The sequence below is a fragment of the Grampus griseus genome, assembly GCF_964374135.1.
Source record: "Grampus griseus genome assembly, chromosome: 2".
Classification (NCBI taxonomy): domain Eukaryota; kingdom Metazoa; phylum Chordata; class Mammalia; order Artiodactyla; family Delphinidae; genus Grampus; species Grampus griseus.
In genome coordinates, this window is record NC_139018.1 from 25,719,292 (window position 1) to 25,730,507 (window position 11,216).

The following is an 11,216-nucleotide window of genomic DNA, read 5'->3' on the forward strand; positions in this document are numbered from 1 at the left end:
GGAGCAGGGCCACCCAACCTTTGAGCTTCAGTTTCCTCATGTATAAAATGAGGCAAGGAATCTTTACTAAGACCAGCACTGTGAGGATTAAAAGGCAAGAAGTCCCTAAAGGGTCTATCACAATGCCAGAAACAAGATAAACCCAAAAGGAAGTATAGCTATGGTCACAGTGGTGGGATCCAGGAGGGTTTGGAGCTACCTGAAGGATGCTACTCTCAACCATCCAACTGCTAACCACCATGGGAGGTTGAGAATACAGGTGCCATAGCTGTCGAGGCGCCAGGAGCCAATCTCGCCCTGCTCCACTCCTCTTATGGGAGAGAAGCTGGTACAAACTTTCTGCGGTGGGTAGCTGGCAATAGGGATCCTTTCCACTCAGCCACTCCACTTCTAGGAATTCAGCCAAGGAAATAATCATAGAGCCCCACAGAGTTGTTTGTGCTAGGACATTCACTGCAATGTTACTAATAATAGTGAGAAATTGGGAATAATCTAAAGTCAGAGATGCACTCAACACACACTTTGGTTGAATGCCAAATGGCCAAGATCAGTACTATTCAGCTGAAGTCCAGGTCAATGTCTAATATGACCTTTATGGAACAAACATCTTTGATAAAGAGTACATCTAAAATTTTATCAGAGATTGCTTGTGATGATAATTTCATTATTAATGAATGTCATTGTCAATGCTTAACCATTTAACATTTTAGAGTGAGAGCAATACTCACTTCCCCAGGGCTGGCAGTAGTGAGCTTTGCTCCTGTATTGGATACTACGCACGTTTGTGTTAATAAATTGATGCTTACTTTCAACTGAGGATGGTGGAGAAGTGTGATCCTCACTTGTTCTAATAATTTCTACTTTTCTTTAAATTCTTTATATTTCTTCCTATGTTGGGTCAAATATGATTTGCCATGGATAGTATTACACATTATTTTAGAGGTTTGCCTCCTCATGAAATTGGGATGTTGGTTGACATTCTGTTTTTATTTTATCTTTACAAGGTGTAAATAATGACAAATAGGGCTTTCTATTAAAGCTTCATGACCTAGATAGAATAAGGTGACTAAAAGTTGACTACATTTTAAAAGATTGGGACTTCCCTGGTGGTGCAGTGGTTAAGAATCCACCTGCCAGTGCCGGGGACACGGGTTCGATCCCTGGTCCGGCTACGGAGCAACTAAGCCCATGCGCCACAACTACTGAGCCTGCGCTCTAGAGCCCGCGAGCCACAACTACTGAGCCCACACACCACAACTACTGGAGCCCACGTGCTCCGCAGCAAGAGAAGCCACCGCAATGAGAAGCCTACGCACCGCACCGGAGTAGCCCCCGCTCACTGCAACTAGAGAGAGCCCGCGCACAGCAACGAAGACCCAGTGCAGCCAAAAATAAATAAATAAATTTAAAAAAATAAAAAAAGATTATTTTGTTTAGTGTTGCAAATGCTAGTGTCACAAACAATTCTACAAAGATTAGAACTACGATACAATCTAATCTCTATTATTCTGCTTCATAATATTTTAATGTTTTATTGTTGTCGCCTCCAAAAGCATCTTCTAAAAGTATTTGGCTGACATGCTTTCTCAATATTTGTATTAGCTATCCATGTTTCCTTCTATATTTAAACATTTGAAAGGCTTAATAATGATTTCTGTACCCAAAAAAAGGGACAGTGTTTATAATTATCATGAGTGATACAGCATTTTACTTTTGCAATAATAAATATACATTTATTCTTTAACTGGTAGAATTTCAACAAATAGAGCACAAAAGAAGATACTCATTACAAGTTACTTCTAGAAGGTGATCTACATTAGAAAGTGATTATTAGCGGTAGAGCCAAATGACATGCCATGTGTGTATAACGGAGACGATTTTGCTTCTTGGATGCGAAGGTTATGTAACACAGTCATAGCTCATGGATCATACACAAGTCCAGGGAACCCAGAAATGATGCTGAAGTCTGAACTTAGCTCTTCAGCCTTTCAAAGACCAAGGCTGAAGATGAAGCTAAAGAGCATATTCTGACCAGATACCAAGGTCAAAGGCAAATTGCCTCCCTGCTAAACTGTGTCCCTTCTGTAAGAGAGACATACAAATGGTCCATTGAAAATGATGTGGGAAATGTATTTATCAACATGGAAGGACTTTTTTATTATTGCTGAATTTTAAACACTAGTTATAAAAGAGGATGAAGTGTGAGCCCAAATTTGTAATTAAGGAGGAAAAGTCTGAATAGATAGAGGATTGAAGGACACATATGAAATGTTAATGATGATTATCTCTGGGTTTAGTATTAAAGGATTTCTGCTTCGTTTTAATAAAAATTTTTGTGTTTTCTTATAAAACATGTTACTCATATGATTTTTAAAAATAGAAAATATTTGGGCTTCCCTGGTGGCGCAGTGGTTGAGAGTCCGCCTGCCGATGCAGGGGACATGGGTTCGTGCCCCAGTCCGGGAAGACCCCACATGCCGTGGAGCAGCTGGGCCCGTGAGCCATGGCCGCTGAGCCTGCGCTTCCGGAGCCTGTGCTCCGCAATGGGAGAGGCCACGACAGTGAGAGGTCCGCGTACCGCCAAAAAAAAAAAAAAAAAAAAAAAAAAAAAATTCTAAATTCACCTTTTCTGTCTCTTCTTTTCTGTTTCATCCAGGGCCAGATTTCAAGCTTGCTGAGCTGGCCAGATGGTCTGGGACACTGACCACAGCTGCCTGTAGTCCTTACTGTCCATGTTCATTTGAGGTCAAGGCTTTGGCAGGCTGCAGCTGCCTCTCCTGGGCCTGTTTCTGTGAGGAGAGATGCCAAGAGCAAGGCAAAGGGCAGTGGGGGTGGGGGGAAGGGCAGGGGGTAGTAGCTCCATTTGACCAGTGAGGAACTGGGATCTCAGAGAGGCCGGAAGTGCCAGGAAAATCTTGTGTCTGTCCTGAGATCTGGGGGATAAATAACTTGAATATGCCTAAGCTTTTCCATAGTAGAAGAAAGCACTCCCCCAAATTAATTTTACTTTTCCTTTTTATCAATACAACTCACAAATTTTAGCTGATTACCTAGCTATCCGTAGCTAGGTGTGGCCATGTGACTAAGTTCTAGGTGATGAGAAGTAAGTGGCTGTGTTGTGTGCAACTTCCAGGAAACATCCTTAAAGAGAGGGGCATGTCCTTTCTCCGTGTCCCCTTCTTGCTGGTTGGAATATAGATATGATGGCTGGGGCAGGAGCAACCATTCTGGACCATCAGGCAACATGCTTGGGATGATGGAGCAACAAAGTAGAAAGAGTCTGGGCAGATAAACATTGAGCCTCCGTAGCAGCCCTGGACTGGCTCCTTTAAACTTCACTGATGTGACAGTGAAGTAAACTTCCATCTTAGTTTAAACCAGTGTTCTCTTGGGGTTTCTGTCATACGTCACAGAACCTAACCTTAATTAATTACCATAGCTACCTCTTACTTAATATTTCTGCCCCAGCCACTATTCTAAGTGCTTTACAAGTGTTACCTTGTTTAATCCATATAAAAATTCTATGAGGTGGGAACTATTATTAACCTTGTTTCGCAAATCAGGAACCTGAGACACAGAGAGGTTGATTAACTTGCTCAAGGTCACACAGGTGACTGATGGAACTGAAGTCTGAGCCTAGATCATCTGGCGCCGGAGGCTGTCCTCTGACTGCTCTTCCGGACCCTCTCCTTTGGCTCCTGGTCCCAGCTGACACTTCCATCCCCTACTGCAGACCTCTTTATGCTATTTCTAGTCCCCATTCCACCCCATTCCCTGTCTCCAGCAAAAAGCCCATTCTCTTTACACCTTGTTTCACTGAGAAAGGATTCTGGCTGGCTAACTCAGGCTAAAGCATAAGAGACCAGCCTAAGCATGGTATGTTCCCGCTCCATAAGAAAAGCAGGCTCTTTATTTCTATGTCAGTGTGAGGGTTTAAGTGTGAGAAACACAGAAGGAACAACACTGGGTGAGGCTTGGGCACTGGAATCAAGTAAAGTGAATTTTATACCTGCTGCCAGCAAGCTTTGCAATCTTGGCACATCTCAAAACCACTCTGAGCCCCCATTTTCCCCCTCTACAAAATAGGTAGAATCAGACTTTCATTAGGCATGGGTGCTGTAAGGATTAAATGAAATAACCAGTGTGAAGGCTCCTGGCCCCCACCGGCCAGGCACAATAAGTATCAGTAAATATGAATCTTTATGCGGTGGGATTCTGTTTATCCGTTGCTCCTTCTAGCCTATTTTTAAAGGTCAGACACTGAGATACAGTAACGTCCACCTTCTTGAAGGGTACAGATCTATAAGTTTTGACAAACATATAGTCATATAACTACCACCACAATCAAGGTATAGATTTCCACACCCAAATTGTTCCCTCCTTCGTCCCCAAGACTGTTTCTTACTCATTCTAACATTTATTGAGCACCCACTGTGTGCCAGGCTCTGTGCTGGGTCCAAGCTACAGAAACAAAGCTGACAGGTAAGTCCCTGTCCTTGGAAGTTTATAGTTTATCAGATGGAACGGGACAACAAACTAGAAAATAAACATACAAACAAACAGGATCATCATAGAAGCAGTAGATGCTATGCAGCAAGCAGGATTATTTGGTAGTTAGTAGCTGGGGGATTATTTCAGTCGAAAAGGCAGGTGCTATCCTTGTCATTTAAAATTCACAACCAAAGCTGCAGGTTAGTTAAAAGCCCCATTTAATGGGCAAGGTATTTGAGGCTCAAAGGAAGGAACTTCCTCAAGGTCACACAGCAAGTGAATGGGAAAACAAGGCTTCAGGCTCTAGCCAGCAGACACCAAAAACTCACACCAAAAGCTCGTGCTTTTTCCATCACATCACACCAGGCCCTGGGCCATCTCTGCTGGAGCAGCGGGGGTTCCGGGGTGTGAGGTCTGGGCAGCCTGCTGCTCTGCGGCCATAAGGGCATAGCCAAGAGCCCTATGACAGCCAAGCGCACTGCAGTGACCTCACTCTCCTGGTCTCCCCTCCCTCCTCCTCTAATTGAGATGTCAACCTTCTGCCTCATACCCTCCCATCTTGGACACCTGGCATTGCAGGGGTCTCCACGGAGACCGCCGACCTCCTCCTGTGCCTCCCGAGCTTCTCCATCCTGAAGACATACACTGAGGTTGTGTCAGACAGGTGAATGTCCACTCTCTCATCACCGCTTTCCTTTCCTCCCTCCTTTTCCTTCTTCTCCCCTCTGCCTTCTACCTCCTTCTTCTTTTCCCTCCCTCTTTCTCTCTCCCTCTGCCTCCTGCATGCTTGGAGACGAAAGGGCCAATTAATCTTGCTGCCACTACCTCTGTCCGCTAAACTGTGTACCGGTCCACAGGCATAGGCATTCCTACCACGACTGCCTGAGCAGTCCCTGAAAACCATGGCTAATTGGTAAAAGATCGCATTCGTTTTTCCATAGCCTGAACACTTCAAAGGAGGCTCTGCCAAAGCCGAGGCAAGGTTGCCACCCTGATGCATCAATCACTAGGGAGACCGCTGAGGGTACCTGTCACTCAGAGGGTGACATTCACACCTGCTGTTTCTACCTTGGCATGTGGTTCTTGCATGATGAACATCACTGGCCCCAATCACATTCACACTCTCCAGCACCACAAACAGCAGAGCGTTAGAGAACATTTGATTAATGTGCTGCAGGCTTACTTTGTTTATGCAATTTTACCCAAATATCTTATGTAAAGAGATATTATGCAGATCTCTTATTCTGAGGGAGTATGTTTTGTACCTGCATCCTTCATTCATCTTCCAGAAAAGTTAACTAGCAATGAGATTTTTCCATGTTAAGCCACATTTTAAATCGAACATAGGCAAGGCTTGCAAATTAATGTGCAGGAAATCTCTGAACCTCAGTTTCCTCATAAGAAAAATGGGTTTAATACTTTTTCCCCAGCTAGCTTACAGGGCTGTGGAGAGGCTTGTGGAATAAAATTTTAATTCTGTAGATGTACTTTGTAAACTGCAAAGCAGTATATTACATCAAAGTAATGTTACTGTTAAAGTGAAGATGCAGTTGGCCAAGTAAATTATCACCTCCAAATAGAAATTCTGTGATAATCCAATTTTCATGTATTCGGCTGGCTAAGACGAAGATTACACTTGTATGTTTTTTGAATCCAGGCAGGCAGGGATGGCGTCTCACTAAACTTTCTGAGACTTGGGGAGCATTTTGTGGTTGCCTCTGGCTATGACTTGGTATTGACAGTGAAGAGCATCCTGTCTGAGGATGTCTATTAAAATCTTAATTTCAGGGCACTAGGCAAAACCTTCAATCAGGGCAATATCTTTAAGTGAACATCTCCTGCCATCGCCTAGCTGCCTGCACCTGCCCTTCAGGGAGAATGGGAGTCATTAAAGGAAACTGAACATTGGAAAAAACAAAAAGGTAACCTTGAGACCCCAGTCTATCTTCATCCTGATCAATCTGAAATAAGAGCATGAGAATGAAGGAAACCCACCCCCACTGCCTCCTTAGGTGTGGCCCTTGCTTCTTGGAATGTTCTCTGTCCCAGATACTTGGGGAGTTGTAGGGCCAGACAGACATGTGTAGGGTTCCCCACCCAAGGGAGAAGCTGCTTACTGCACAGAGTTCTTCTCTTTGTACACAATATTTTGAAGCAAAGTGGAATGATCGCCACTGGGAAGGGAATTCATTTTATTCAGATAACCTCAGGAAATAGCAAGATTTGTGGTACATATTTCTGGGAAAGCGCTCACAAGCAATCAGATGCCTGTCTGTGTTCCTGACCCCTTGGGATCGCCTGCAGGTACAGTCATAGCTTGACTATGAGAACATATGATAAGGGCGAGGGAGAGTGTGGCTTATAAATCATTTTCTGGCACTGTTTGTGGAGGATGAGACTGGAGTTGGGGTGGGTGGTGGCGGGATGCAAGATCAATGGGAAATGTGTCCTCAGCAGACATTTCAAAGACCTTGGAATGTAGCTTTTCCTCTCAGATAAAGACCAGTATCAATTCATCATCGATACACTTTTACTCAGTGTCCCATCATCATGTTAGGCAATATGGAGGAGACCCCCAAATATTTCCAACATAGACCGGGAGCTCTCATTTTAGTTAGAAAGATAAGGCGTTCTTGCCGATAAAGATAAGAGCCCAGAAGAGAGACAGGAGGAGGAAGAAGCTAACACTGTCCAGTCTCCTGCTGGGACTGAGGCACTTATGTCATCTCATTTGATCATCAGCAACACCACAAGGTAACATCTTCATCCCGTTTTGCGGATGAGAATACTGAGATCAGAGAGGTTTGATGACTTGCTCCAGGTGCCACAGCTGGTTAGTGGCAATAAAGTGTCCATTCTTAGTCTGCTTAATTCTGGTGGGGCCAGAATTGAAGGGAAGTTTTCGAACTGCCTTCTATATTGATTTTGTCAGAGATAATCACCAACTTTAGAAAAACAAAAACAAAATAACATTTGGCTGTGTTTCCTCTTACTCCGTTCACTTAGGAGCGGGGTGCCGAGGAGCTACTAGCTCTAGATCTGAAGCTTTAATGGCCTTTTCTGTTGATAAACCATATTTCTAAATAAATCATTGTTTTTGTCCGTTTGTGTTTCCAAGGCCAGATCTCTGCCTCTTTCCTGGCTGAATACTCCCTTCCCCCACCAACATCTTCCCACGTTTCTTTTAAAGCTTCTCCTTTCTCTCTCTCTCCTTCCCTACCCTCACACACACACAGACATTCAGACGCACACCTTCCCACCACACACCCATATGCAAAATAAAATTAGAAATACCCCCCAACTCTCAACGTATTTAGGGAATGGAGATCTTCAATCAATAGAGCCAAATGCTCCATTCCCTCCCTGTCTCCTCCAGACAGCTATGATTTTGACACCAAGAAGCTCTAAAGGAAAAAAAAGCCACCTGTGCTTTCCTCTATCTGCCCTGTGGCCGCTGGATCTCACAGGGCTGCCAGATTCTCAGAGCCAACACCTGGCAAGCTGTTCTTTTGTTTGTATGTAAAATCCTTTCAGAACATGAAAATGTTTCCTGGTCCCCTCTTTTTTTGTTTTTTGGTTTTTTTTTTCTGGTACGCGGGCCTCTCACTGTTGTGGCCTCTCCCTTTGCGGAGCACAGGCTCCAGACGCGCAGGCTCAGCGGCCATGGCTCACGGGCCCAGCCGCTTCGTGGCATGTGGAATCTTCCCGGACCGGGGCACGAACCCGCATTCCCTGCATCGGCAGGTGGACTCTCAACCACTGCACCAACAGGGAAGCCCCCCTCTTTTATTTTGATGCACACTGTCGAAATCCAGAGAAAACAGTATGTGATGTTTCAAAAATACAGGCTGAGCTGATAAGCATATTGTCCTCGTTTTAAGGGATTGTTCTTGTTTTAATCAACCCGTTGAGGAAGCAATAAATAATCATTTATTTATGACGTTTGCCTTTACCCAGAGGAGTGGAACAGGGCAGGTAGGTGAGCTCCGACAGCCCAAGAAACCGACGTAGTGGCGGTGTCAATATTCCTGCAGTGGTTCAAAGCTGTCTCTGCTCCCTCCAACCTCCATTTGACACACACTGGCCAACTGTCCCCACCCTCTTGGTACCCACCTCAGACTAGTGGGATCAGAAAAAGAAAGGAAATAGGAACAGGGAGATGAGGGCGGGACTCCAGGCAGAAGCTCTGTGTCTGGATGAACCACTCAGTTGTCCTCCCTTCTCCCAAATCAGAGCTCTCCCTGGGTCTCAGGGTGATGCTGCGTTGTGTAGAGGCTGAGAGCAGGTCCATTAGTTCAAATCCAGGCTCTGTCACTTACCCGCTCTGTGTCCTTGGGCATGTGACTTAGCTTCTCTGTGCACCAATCTCCTCATCCATACAAGGGGATCATGGAGCTTCTGCTGAGAGGATCAACAAAGCTGCCTTATGCTAAAGGCTTATTAGCACAGTGCCTGGTTCCTAGTAAGGACCCAATAGATAGAGTCAATGGTTATAAAATAATGCTCAAATAGTGCTCACCATAGGTAGGCCCTGTTTAAGGGCTTTACATAAATTGTTGTCATATAACCCTCACATCTCTGTTTTACAGATGGGGAAACTGGAATCTGAAGATCACACAGTAGTGAATGATGGATATTCAGACCCGGGCAGACAGGCTCCAGAGTCGGGGCTCTCAGCACTTCTGTGCACAATGACTTTGATCTTTATGGGTGTTGCCCCTGGCAAGCTGAACTCCTAAACCCCCAGGTTTTCCTCGGTCCGAGAATGGAGAGCAGCGGAGGGCTGTTAGCTACAGTGGGGAGGGAAGGAGCAGATGATGGTTAGAGCATCACATCAGGGTGGAATCCAGAGCTCCCAGCTGGAACCAGTGGCTGAAGTCAGGCGGGGAGCCCCAGCCCGCTCCAGAGGAGTGAGGGGAGGAAGGGGGGCAAGTCCCCGAGGCTGAGAGGGGTGGCCAGAGCACCGCCCCTAGGAGGGGAGGGAGGGGTGGCGGGCTGGGGGCGGGGGTGCCCAGCTGCCATCCCCGCCGTCTCCTGGCCCCCACTCGCCGGCGCCCCAGTGGGAGGACGGCAGCTGCCCGCTCCCTCCTCCCCACACCCCCGCTACCTGCCCAGTCCCCGAAGCGAAGCGTGAGGAGGCTGCGAGCCAGCGGGGCCGAGCCCACAACTTTGCAGCCTCGGGGAGGGCGAGAGCCGGCGTGCAGGGCTCCTCTTGTCCGCGACCAGAGCTTGGTGAGTTCATTTCCCCACTGCTCTGCGGCGGTGCGGCGGCGGCGGCCGCGCGGGGGGCGGCTTCCCGGGCGTCCGGGAGGCGGTGGCCGGCGGCCGCCCGCGCTGCCTGCCTCGCTAGGGCTCCGGCTGTGCCGCCCGCCGCCGCGGGCGCGGCCGGCGCCAGTGCTAAACGGCCACCGGGCCGCCCCGGCGGTCTCCGATGTCCCTTCTCCCGCACAGGGCCGGGGCTGCGGTGCGGCCGCCCTCCGTGCGCCCCTCACTCCCCCAGCCCGTCCTTCGCCTTCCAGGCGCCGCCGCGCATCTGGAGGCTGCTCCCGCGGCCCCCCTGGCGACCAGCGTGGGGAAGACACTCGCTTCGCCGGATCCCGGGCCAGGGCTCTCTAGGGTGGTCAGCGCCGCCGCAGCCCCCGGGAGCCCCCAGCGACCACCCCCTGGCGTGCCCTGCGCTGAGCCCCTGCGGCGGAGAGAGACCCGCGGTCCCCACGGCTGGCGCGAGTCTCCTGGGGCACTGGCACCTGCAAAGGGGACTCCAAGGTGATCAGTCACCCAGTGGGGACGGGACAGCCTGGACGGAGGCCTAGTGGCATTCGCCGTCCTGGGTGCAGCAGCCTTCCCAGAACTTTTCTCGCGCCTCGGGCTCGCCTGCTCCTTAGCCCCTGGAAAAGTTCTCGCGGGCGCCCGGAATCCTATTTTTCAGTGGCTTCCGAAGCCGGGCAGGAACCGGGGCTGTGGGGCGGGGTGGAATAAATTTGTGGTAGGGCTGCGCTCAGCGGCGGGGGTCGATCCCCTGGAAACCTGGCCAAGCATCCACGCCTGCGCCCAGGGAGAGCTTGTTGGCATCGAAGGGGTTTCAGCGCCATCGGGGTTGTTTGGGTTTCTCGCTCCAGGAGGGCGGGAGGAAAGCGCGGATGGGGGGGGGGCGATTTTAATTTCGTCGCCTCAAATGAAAACGCTCTTTGCCAAGAAATAGCTAGGGCAGCCAGCTTCGGAGAGATGGGCTGACCGGAAACGGCTGACACAGGTATTCCTGCTGCGCCCCCCATCCCACCCATCGCCTAAGTGCTTGTGGAAATGTATCGATTGTTGTCATTGATTTTTTCTAAAAAGCCAGGTGGCAGCGGCTGCGTGTGTGTACACACAGATACACACAAACACAGATACCGAGGCACACACAGATTACACATACAAAATCACACACAAGGAGCACCCCCCGCACACACACACACGCACACACACACACACAGGCAAGCACACATACCCCCAAAGCTCTTTGCGTTATGCGTAAGGTCCCTGAGTATTGCCCAATATGGGGGGGTGGCAAGGAGAAAGGGGAGGTGAAACAGTACTTCCAGTAGGTCATTTCTATCTGCCCCCACCCCAGATCTTCTGCTTTCTCCTCCTAGGGGGTCTGAAGGAGGAATCCCAAACCTGGGCACGTCTCCACTGCCATAAAAAAGCAGAGCTCTAGGGGCTTCCCTGGTGGCGCAGTGGTT